Genomic DNA, 11,501 nt, shown 5'->3' with positions numbered 1-11,501 from the left:
GGGGGGGGGCAATCCTACTCCAAGTAGGATTCGACCCCCCCTTTCCTATTCCAACAAGGAGAAGGGGGAAGGAGAGGGGGAGAGAAGGAAAGGGGGTCCGTCCCCCCTAGTCCAATTCGGTTTGGGCTAGGGGGGGGGGGCGCCACACCTTGGCCTGCGCCCTCTCTTCCACTACTAGGCCCATGAGGCCCAATAACCCACCGGGGGGGGGTTCCTGTAACCCCCCGGTACTCTGATACACCTCGGAACCATTCCAGTCCAAATATAATCTTCCAATATATCAATCTTCATGTCTCAACCATTTCAAGACTCCTCGTCATGTCCATGATCTCATCCAGGACTCCGAACAACCTTCGGTACATCAAAACACATAAACTCATAATACCGATCATCATCGAACGTTAAGTGTGTGGACCCTACGGGTTCGAGAACTATGTAGACATGACCGAGATTCATCTCCGGTCAATAACCAATAGCGGAACCTGGATGCTCATATTGGCTCCTACATATTCTACGAAGATCTTTATCGGTCAAACCGCATAACAACATAGGTTGTTCCCTTTGTCATCGGTATGTTACTTGCCCGAGATTCGATCGTCGGTATCACCATACCTAGTTCAATATCGTTATCGGCAATTCTCTTTACTCGTTCCATAATGCATCACCCCGTAACTAACTCATTAGTCACATTGCTGGCAAGGATTATAGTGATGTGCATTACCGAGAGGGCCTAGAGATATCTATCCGACAATCGGAGTGACCAATCCTAATCTCGATCTATGCCAACTCAACAAACACCATTGGAGACACCTATAGAGCATCTTTATAATCACCCAGTTACGTTGTGACATTTGATAGCACGCTAAGTGTTCCTCCGGTATCCGGGAGTTGCATAATCTCATAGTTATAGGAACATGTATAAGTCATGAAGAAAGCAATAGCAACAAACTAATTAAACGATCATAGTGCTAAGCTAACGGATGGGTCTTGTCCATCACATCATTCTCTAATGATGTGATCCCGTTCATCAAATGACAACTCATGTCTATGGCTAGGAAACTTAACCATCTTTGATTAATGAGCTAGTCAAGTAGAGGCATACTAGGGACACTCTGTTTGTCTATGTATTCACACATGTACTAAGTTTCCGGTTAATACAATTCTAGCATGAATAATAAACATTTATCATGATATAAGGAAATATAAATAACAACTTTATTATTGCCTCTAGGACATATTTCCTTCAATATTTCTCATGGTTAGGGTAAGACAATAGCTTTCCATGTAACTTTTATGTTCTTTTGAATGCATATTCATACAAAGATCATTTGAAGAGAAATTTAATTGTTACCAAAATGAAAACCTATCCAGTGTTCATTACCAAAAAGTCCATATTACTATGTACCCTGCACTTGTAGAGAAAATGGTTGTGATGTTTTATGCATGCTAATGGGCCTAAGCCTGTAGGCTTTGAGGCCTTGGCCATCACAAGTGACTGTAGCCTGGGAATAGATTTTTTGGTTTTCTCAAACTTAAAATTATATAAAAAATTGCAAGCTTTTTAAAACCGTGTTTTCTGATAACCTAGCCTTTAATGTGGTGGGTTCTTACAATTACTCCAAAATGGAGTAAATTTATTTCCTGGAAGTATAATTTTCTGCAGTAGTGTAGGATCGAAAGTATGTCTAGAGGGGGGTGATTAGACTACTTGACCAAATAAAAATCTAGCCTTTTCCCAATTTTAAGTCTTGGCAGATTTTAGCAACTTATCACAAGTCAAGCAATCAACCTACACATGCAATTCTAAGAGTATAGTAGCGGAATGTAAATCATTGCATATGAAGGTAAAGAGAGGAGTTAGAAGGAGCAAACGCAATGTAGACACGGAGATTTTTGGCGTGGTTCCGATAGGTGGTGCTATCGTACATCCACGTTGATGGAGACTTCAACCCAAGAAGGGTAACGGCTGCACGAGTCCACATAGGTCTCCACCCACGAAGGGTCCACGAAGAAGCAACCTTGTCTATCCCACCATGGCCATCGCCCACGAAGGACTTGCCTCACTAGGGTAGATCTTCATGAAGTAGACGATCTCCTTGCCCGTACAAACTCCTTGGTTCAACTCCACAATCTTGACGGAGGCTCCCAAGTGACACCTAACCAATCTAGGATACAAAACTCTCCAAAAGGTAATAGATGGTGTGTTGATGATGAACTCCTTGCTCTTGTGCTTCAAATGATAGTCTCCCCAACACTCAACTCTCTCTCACAGATTTGGATTTGGTGGAAAGATGATTTGAGTGGAAAGCAACTTGGGGAAGGCTAGAGATCAAGATTCTTGTGGTTGGATTGGAATATCTTGGTCTCAACACATGAGTAGGTGGTTCTCTCTCAGAAAATGCATGCTGGAAGTGTAGGCACATTCTGATGGCTCTCTCCACGAATGAAGAGTGGGTGGAGGGGTATATATAGCCTCCACACAAAATCTAACCGTTACACACAATTTACCAAACTCCATGGGACCGAATAGTTAAACTCGGTCAGACCGATTTAGTTCAAAATGTGAACGTTAGGATTCTCGGTGGGACCGACATGTCAACTCGGAAGGACCAATTTCATTAGGGTTAGGGCATCACGTAATCTCGGTGAGGCCGATCACATAAACTCGGTGAGACCGATTTCTGTAATAGGCAAACAGAGAGTTGGTCAGGCAAACTCGATGGGACCGAATCGTTCATTTCAGTGAGACCGAAATGTTACAAAAAGGAAACAGAGAGTTTGCATTGCGAACTCGGTGGGACCGATCGCTCATCTCGGTTAGACCAAAACATTATGAAGGGAAATAGAGAGTTTGCAATCCCATCTCGGTGAGACCAAGATCCCTATCGGTGAGACTGAACTGACTAGGGTTTCTGGCAGTGGCTATGTCAAATGAACTCGGTGGCGCCGGATAGATAAAATAGGTGGGGCTGAGTTTGACTTTTGGTTTGGGACATATGTGGATATGAGAAAGTGGTTGAGGGATTTTGGAGCATATCACTAAGCATGTTGAGCAGGCAAGCCATTAAGCAACACCTCATCCCCTTTTAATAGTATTGGCTTTTCCTATGGGCTCAATGTGATCTTAGATCACTAAAATGAAAATGTAGAATCTTAAGCTTGAGCCAATATGTGTCCTTAGCATTTTGAGGGGTCCACATTCCTAGTCCATGCCATGCCAATCATTGAACTTTCTGGAATGATCATCTTGAAAGAGTATTAGTTCAATAAGCTATATGTTGTTAAGAATTACCAAAACCACCCAGGGATAGTTGCACTTTCAATCTCCCTCTTTTGGTAATTGATGACAACATATAGATCAAAGCTTCAAAAAATTATAATAAGATTGAAATACATCGTCGCTTTGAGAAGTATGTGATAAGCAAGAGCTCCCCCTAAATTTGTGCATTATTTAAAATTTTCTTTTGAATGCAAATGCACAATCGATTAGAATCATGGGTTACTCTTCCATGTCACATACATCTTGGTGGAGCGCTCAAAATGATAGAAAGTAAAATATGCACTCATCACCAAGGCAAAGTGAATGATCATATAGGATAGATAAGAGATAACATCATTCAAGCACAAACATTAATCCGTGATATGATCAAACACATGATCAAACAAGTATCTCACACACATAAACATAAAGTATCAAGCAAGCACACACTAAAAAAAGACACATCCGTGACATTTTGGGCTGAACGAAAATTTTTCTGTCATGCTTATGACACTTCTATGACGATAATTGTGACAAAACCCGGTATCATCATAGATGTGGTGGGCTCCTACTTCTATGACAAAAAATCATGATAGAAAATGAGCTTTTCGTCCTGGGTGGGCTGGAGACGCAGTTGCATGACATTCTTTGGGCCGTCCATGACGGAGAAAACCGTGGTAGAAGCGAGGGGGAGGAAAATATCGGGGAGTTCTCGGTTACGGTGGGTGGTTGGGGGCCGAGCGATGCGCGTTTCTCTTGTACGTACGTGCGTGTGTGCGAGGCATTGTGCTCTAACTGAACCTGAGCGATTGCATTGCAGGCTACACATTACTGAACCCGAGCGATCGATCGATGGCTGTTAACTGAACCCGATCGAGCGATTCCTTCGCTACTGCTGCTAACTGAAGCCAATCGAACACTGCTGCCTCCTTCCCTTGATGAACAGTGAGCGTTGTTGGGGGAGGGGGTGGATGAACAGTTCCCGGTGGGGGGTTGGATGAACAGGACCTAGTGGTAGTAGAGGCCGTTGCCGCTGGATGAACAGGACCCCGATCGATCGAGCCGGTGGATGAATAGGACCCCGTGGAGGGCTGGATGAACAGGACCCCGTGAAGGGCTGGTTGAACAGTAGCCGGTGGAGGGCTGGATGAACAGTAGCCCGTGGAGGGGTGGTTGAACAGGACCCCATGGAGAGGGCTGGTTGAATAGTAGCCGGTGGAGGGCTGGATGAACAGTAGCCCGTGGAGGGGTGGTTGAACAGGACCCCATGGAGAGGGCTGGTTGAATAGTAGCTGGTGGAGGAGCGCGCGGTGGAGGCTAGATGAACAGGAGCCCGTGGATGAACAGTCACAGGTGGAGGCTGGAGGAGGTCGACGGTGGATGAATAGGAGCCCGTGGAGGTAGTCGACGGTGGAGATGAATAGTATCCCGTGGAGACTCATTTTGTGGTATGCCACACTCCTCACAGGACCCCTGTTTCGACCGTAGCGCTCCAACACAAGTCCGTTTCCTCCTTTTGCGGTACACCACACCCCTCCCAATCAACAGGACCCCGTTTCGACCGTAGAAGGTCCGTTTCCTCCGTTTTACGGTACACTAGACCCCTCCCGATGAATAAGATCCCGTTTCGACCGTGGCTGGTCGAACACAAGGCCGTTTCCTCCGTTTTGCAGCATGCCAGGCCTCGCTTCCATCGGCTGTTCCATCCAAGCCGGTTGGCTCCCGATGAACATCACGCGTTATGTTGCCTCCCGATGAACACGACGCATTCCATTGCCTCCCCATGAACACGACGACGACGCAGTTTCTCCGTTCCGACCCAGCCATGTACACGAGCACTGGCTGTACGTATGCACGAGTAGGCGTTCGAGATCCCGCCCGTATGTACATACGTGGCCGTATTTACTTTATTGCACCCTGGCCGATGTACGTACGTGTACATGCTACGTGCGCGCCTCTACTACGACATGTGCCCTTCCTTACATGGCCATGGTTCATCGCTACAGCCTGCAGACTGACCGATCGTATCTACGTACACGTTCACGACCAGAATGACAACCCTACGTATGCTTCGACCAGGTGGGTCCTGACTGTCAGGCACTTCCTTGCGTGCGAAGATGTAGCTGGTGGGTCCCAGCAGTCAGGGGGGCGAATCATTTTTTTGCCCGTAATATGGACGGACTTACTTGCGTGTGAAGATGTACTGCTAGGTCCCAGCAGTCAGGGGGGACATACGAAATACGATGGCCCGTCCTGTGGGTCCCCGCTGTCAGGTGGAGGAATAATTATTTTGCGTGTCATAAGGAGGCACTTCCTTGCTGCAGCCGTGGACCCAGCTGTCAGCCTCTCCACATACAGTACTCTTCCGATGGAAGTCGTTCATTGACCACATTGACCACGTCGCGCCGAGAGCACTAGGGCGGTGGACGACGGCGAGGCCTAGGAAGGGGACGATGCGGAGCCAGGGAAGACGTGCCAGTGGATGCCCATGCGGAGGGGAGTACGTGGGTTGACTGCTTCGGCTGCGGTGTGAGGCTGCCGTCACCGGAGAATAACAGGAGGTGTGGCTGAGTATAGAGGGATGGCATGGCCAGCGGTGGCAGCACAGCCGTACACGGGAGGCAGGAGCTGGCGGCATGGCCGACGCTTGTTTGGGCGGCTGGAGTAAGAAGACCAGAGGTTGAAGAAGCACTACGACTGTTGGATGGACATCGCACGGTCACTGGAGCTAGAATCGTTCATATTGACTAAGTTGACAAAGCCCTCTGTCCCTGTCAACTTAGTAGGCCCAAGTCAGCCTCCCACTATGCTGGGTCCCAGCTAGCAGGGGGGTATTATTTTTGTGTGCGTAATAAGGAGGCACTTCCTTGCGTGCGAAGATATAGCTAGTGGGTCCGACCTGTCAGTGGAGGAACGTTTTTTTTGTGAAATACAGAGGCCCTTCCGGTGGGTCCCAGCTGCCAGGTGGAGGAATCATTATTTTGCGTGTAATAAGGAGGCATTTCCTTGCGTGTAGCCATGGACCCAGCTATCAGCCTCTCCACGTACAGTCCACTTCCGATGCATGTCGTTCGTTGACCACGCTGTGCCGAGAGCACCAGGGCGGTGGACGACGGCGAGGCCTAGGAAGGGAACGACATGGAGCTAGGGAAGACTCGGCAGTTGTTTCCCACACGGAGGGGACTACGAGGGTTTACTGGTTCGTCTGTCGTCGCCGGAGAATAACAGCAGGTGTGTGTGAGTATAGGGATGTGATACGTCCATTTTGCATCATGCTTTTATATCGATATTTATTGCATTATGGGCTATTATTTCACTTTATGTCACAATACTTATGGTTATTCTCTCTTATTTTACAAGGTTTACATGAAGAGGGAGAATGCCGGCAGCTGGAATTCTGGGCTGGAAAAGGAGCAAATATTAGAGACCTATTCTGCGCAACTCCAAAAGTCCTGAAACTCCATGGAACATCTTAAAATAAATAAAGAAAAATCCTCGCCAAAGATGAAGGCCAGGGGGCCCACACCCTGCTCACGAGGGTGGGGGGCGCCCCCCCTAGGGCGCGCCCCCTACCTTGTGGGCCCCCTGGTGGATCTCCGACGTCCATCTTCTCCTATATGAAGTCTTTCGATGAGAAACAAATCAGAGGGAACCTTTCGGGACGAGACTCCGCCGCCACGATGCGGAACCTTGGCGGATCCAATCTAGAGCTCCGGCAAAGCTGTTCTGCCAGGGATACTTCCCTCCCGGAGGGGGAAATCATCACCATCGTCATCACCAACGCTCCTCTCATCGGGAGAGGGCAATCTCCATCAACATCTTCACCATCACCATCTCATCTCCAAACCCTAGTTCATCTCTTGTATCTAATTCTTGTCTCAAAGTCCTGTGATAGTCAGTGGGTAAGTCTTGTCCATTGTGTCCCTAAGAAGGGAGGTATTACTGTTGTTCCTAATGATAAAGATGAATTGATTCCACAAAGAATTATCACAGGTTATAGGATGGTAATTGATTTCCGCAAATTAAATAAAGCTACTAAGAAAGATCATTACCCCTTACCGTTTATTGATCAAATGCTAGAAAGATTACGCAAACACACACACTATTGCTTTCTAGATGGTTATTTTGGTTTCTCTCAAATACCTGTGTCGGCTAAAGATCAATCAAAGACTACTTTTACATGCCCTTTTGGTACTTTCGCTTATAGACGTATGCCTTTTGGTTTATGTAATGCACTTGCTACCTTTCAAAGATGCATGATGGCTATATTCTCTGTCTTTTGTGAAAAGATTTGTGAGGTTTTCATGGATGATTTTTCCGTATATGGTTCCTCTTTTGATGATTTCTTGAGCAATCTTGATCGAGTTTTGCAGAGATGTGAAGAAACTAATCTTGTCTTGAATTGGGAAAAGTGCCACTTTATGGTTAATGAAGGTATTGTCTTGGGGCACAAAGTTTCTGAAAGAGGTATTGAAGTTGATAAAGCCAAGGTCGATGCTATTGAGAAGATGCCATGTCCCAAGGACATCAAAGGTATAAGAAGTTTCCTTGGTCATGCCGGTTTTTATAGGAGGTTCATTAAGGACTTCTCAAAAATCTCTCGGCCTCTGACTAATTTATTGCAAAAAGATATACCATTTGTCTTTGATGATGATTGTGTAGAAGCATTTGAAATACTTAAGAAAGCATTAGTCTCTGCACCTGTTGTTCAACCACCTGATTGGAATTTACCCTTTGAAATTATGTGTGATGCTAGTGATTATGCTGTAGGTGCTGTTCTAGGGCAAAGAGTTGATAAGAAATTAAATGTTATTCATTATGCTAGTAAGACTCTAGACAATGCTCAAAGAAACTATGCTACTACTGAAAAAGAGCTTTTAGCAGTTGTATTTGCTTGTGATAAGTTCAGACCTTATATTGTTGATTCTAAAGTAACTATTCACACTGATCATGCTGCTATTAAATACCTTATGGAAAAGAAAGATACTAAACCTAGACTTATTAGATGGGTTCTCTTGCTACAAGAATTTGATTTGCATATTGTTGATAGAAAGGGAGCTGAGAACCCCGTTGCAGACAACTTGTCTAGGTTAGAGAATGTTCTTGATGACCCACTACCTATTGATGATAGCTTTCCTGATGAACAACTAAATGTTATAAATACTTCTCATAGTACCCCATGGTATGCTGATTATGCTAATTATATTGTTGCTATGTTTATACCACCTAGCTTCACATACCAGCAAAAGAAAAAGTTTTTCTATGACTTGAGACATTACTTTTGGGATGACCCACATCTTTATAAAGAAGGAGTAGATGGTGTTATTAGACGTTGTGTACCTGAGCATGAATAGGAACAGATCCTACGCAAGTGTCATTCCGAGACTTATGGAGGACACCACGCTGGAGATAGAACTGCACATAGGGTATTGCAATCTGGTTTTTATTGGCCTACTCTCTTCAAGGATGCCCGTAAGTTTGTCTTATCTTGTGATGAATGTCAAAGAATTGGTAATATTAGTAGACGTGAAGAAATGCCTATGAATTATTCTCTTGTTATTGAACCAATTGATGTTTGGGCCTTTGATTATATGGGACCTTTTCCTGCCTCTAATGGATACACACATATTCTAGTTGCTGTTGATTATGTTACTAAGTGGGTAGAAGCTATTCCAACTAGTAGTGCTGATCATAACACTTCTATTAAAATGCTTAAAGAAGTTATTTTTTCGAGGTTTGGAGTCCCTAGATATTTAATGACTGATGGTGGTTCACACTTTATTCATGGTGCTTTCCGTAAAATGCTTGCTAGATATGATGTTAATCATAGAATTGCATCTCCTTATCATCCACAGTCTAGTGGTCAAGTAGAGTTGAGCAATAGAGAGCTCAAATTAATTTTGCAAAAGACTGTTAATAGGTCTAGAAAGAATTGGTCTAAGAAAGTCGATGATGCATTATGGGCCTATAGAATTGCATATAAAAATCCTATGGGTATGCCTCCGTATAAAATGGTTTATGGAAAATCATGTCACTTACCTCTCGAACTAGAACATAAGGCATATTGGGCTATTAAAGAACTCAACTATGATTTTAAACTTGCCGGTGAGAAGAGGTTATTTGATATTAGCTCACTTGATGAATGGAGAACCCAGGCTTATGAAAATGCCAAGTTGTTTAAAGAAAAAGTTAAAAGATGGCATGACAAAATGATACAAAAGCATGAGTTTAATGTAGGTGATTATGTATTGCTATACAACTCTCGTTTAAGATTTTTTGCAGGAAAACTTCTCTCTAAATGGGAAGGCCCCTATGTTATCGAAGAGGTCTATCGTTCCGGTGCCATAAAGATCAACAACTTTGAAGGCACAAATCCGAAGGTGGTAAACGGTCAAAGAATTAAACATTATATCTCAGGTAGTCCCATAAATGTTGAAACCAATATTATTGAAACCGTAACCCCGGAGGAATACATAAGGGACACTTTCCGGAACGTTTCAGACTCCGAAAAGGAATATGTATGTGGTACGGTAAGTAAACCGACTCCAAAACAATTTTTAAGGAAATATTTCTCCGTTTTGGAATATTTAGAAAAATAAAAAAATAAGTAGCAGTCCGGGAAGGACACGAGGGTGGTGGGCGCGCCCTACCCCTCTGGGCGCGCCCCCTACCTCGTGAGCACCTCGTGTGCCTTCCGGACTCCGTTTTCTTGCACATTACGTATTTTGGTCAGTAAAAATTCATTATATAACCTCCCGAAGGTTTTGACTCCCGTATCACGCAAACCTCCTCTGTTCTTATTTCGAGCTGTTTTCTGTCAGGGTTTTCCAGGCTAGGCATCATGTCGTCTCCCTCCTCCAACAATGGTGACAACGATGCTTGGCTAATGAAGATAGATCTGAAGAGGGAAGAACCCACGAGGGTCAACAAGGATGAAAGGATCAAGAAGGCCACGGAGGATCAAGCTCCGGCAGCAAAAGACATCCTTCAACTTGATCATAACCTTCTTACCCCAACTGAGATCGAAGCTTTCAAGATGATTGAGTTAGCCCATATACAAAACAAGTATCTCACACAAGAAAATATTTTGTTGAAGGCGCATATTGTCGCACTCAAGGGCATTATTCGCAAGCTGGAGGACCTCTTACGCTCGATGTGCGATTATCCATCACCTCCGTCTTCTTCACCAACAAAGAAGGAGACATAATCACATGGGTATGGGCACTCCCCTTGGCAACTGCCAAGCTTGGGGGAGGTGCCCCGGTATCGTATCACCATCACAACTCCTATCTTTATCGTTTTTCTTAGTTCAATCCTATTAGAAGTATCTTGATCTAGTAGAATAAAGTTTATGGCATGATCTAGTTTTGAGTTTTGCTTTATGATCTCTATTTGTAATTGAGTCCGTGAGCTATATATAATAAAGATTAGTGTTGAGTCAAGGGCTTGATTACTTTGCCATGATCTTGGGTGAATAAAAGAAAAGAGAAAAAGAATAAAAGAAACAAAAAGTTCATATTGATCTTATTGAGAGTAATGACTTCACATACAAAGAGTATGATGATTAAAAGTTGTTGGGAATTGGCAGACATAGCTTTGGTCATTGTTGCAATTAATAGGAAGTAATAAGGAAAGAGAGGTTTTCACATATAGATATATTATCATTGACATCTTTTATGATTGGGAGCACTCATTAAAATATGACATGCTAAAGAGTGGATGTTGGACAAGGAAGACAACGTAATGAGTTATGTCTTTCTTATATCTGAGATAAAGTATGTTGTCATGGATCCTCTAACTTGTTGAGCTTGCCTTTCCCCCTCATGCTAGCCAAATTCTCAGCACCAAGTAGAAATACTACTTGTGCTTCCAAATACCCTTAAACCAGTTTTGCCATGAGAGTCCATCGTATCTACCTATGGATTGAGTAAGATCCTTCAAGTAAGTTGTCATCGGTGCAAAGCAATAAAAATTGCTCTAAATATGTATGATTGATTGGTGAGGGAGAAATAAGCTTTATACGATCTTGTGATGTGGAAGTAATAAAAGCGCCGGACTGCATAATAAAGGTTCATATCACAAGGGGCAATATAAAGTGACGTTCTTTCGCATTGAGATTTTATGCATCCAACTGTAAAAGCGCATGGCAACCTCTGCTTCCCTCTGCGAAGGGCCCATCCTTTATTATTATCTTCTACCTTATGCAAGAGTCATGGTGATCTTCACCTTTTATTTTTCATTT

Source organism: Triticum dicoccoides, chromosome 1A (genome assembly GCF_002162155.2).
Source record: "Triticum dicoccoides isolate Atlit2015 ecotype Zavitan chromosome 1A, WEW_v2.0, whole genome shotgun sequence".
Lineage (NCBI taxonomy): Eukaryota > Viridiplantae > Streptophyta > Magnoliopsida > Poales > Poaceae > Triticum > Triticum dicoccoides.
Note: the sequence above shows the minus strand (reverse complement) of the source record.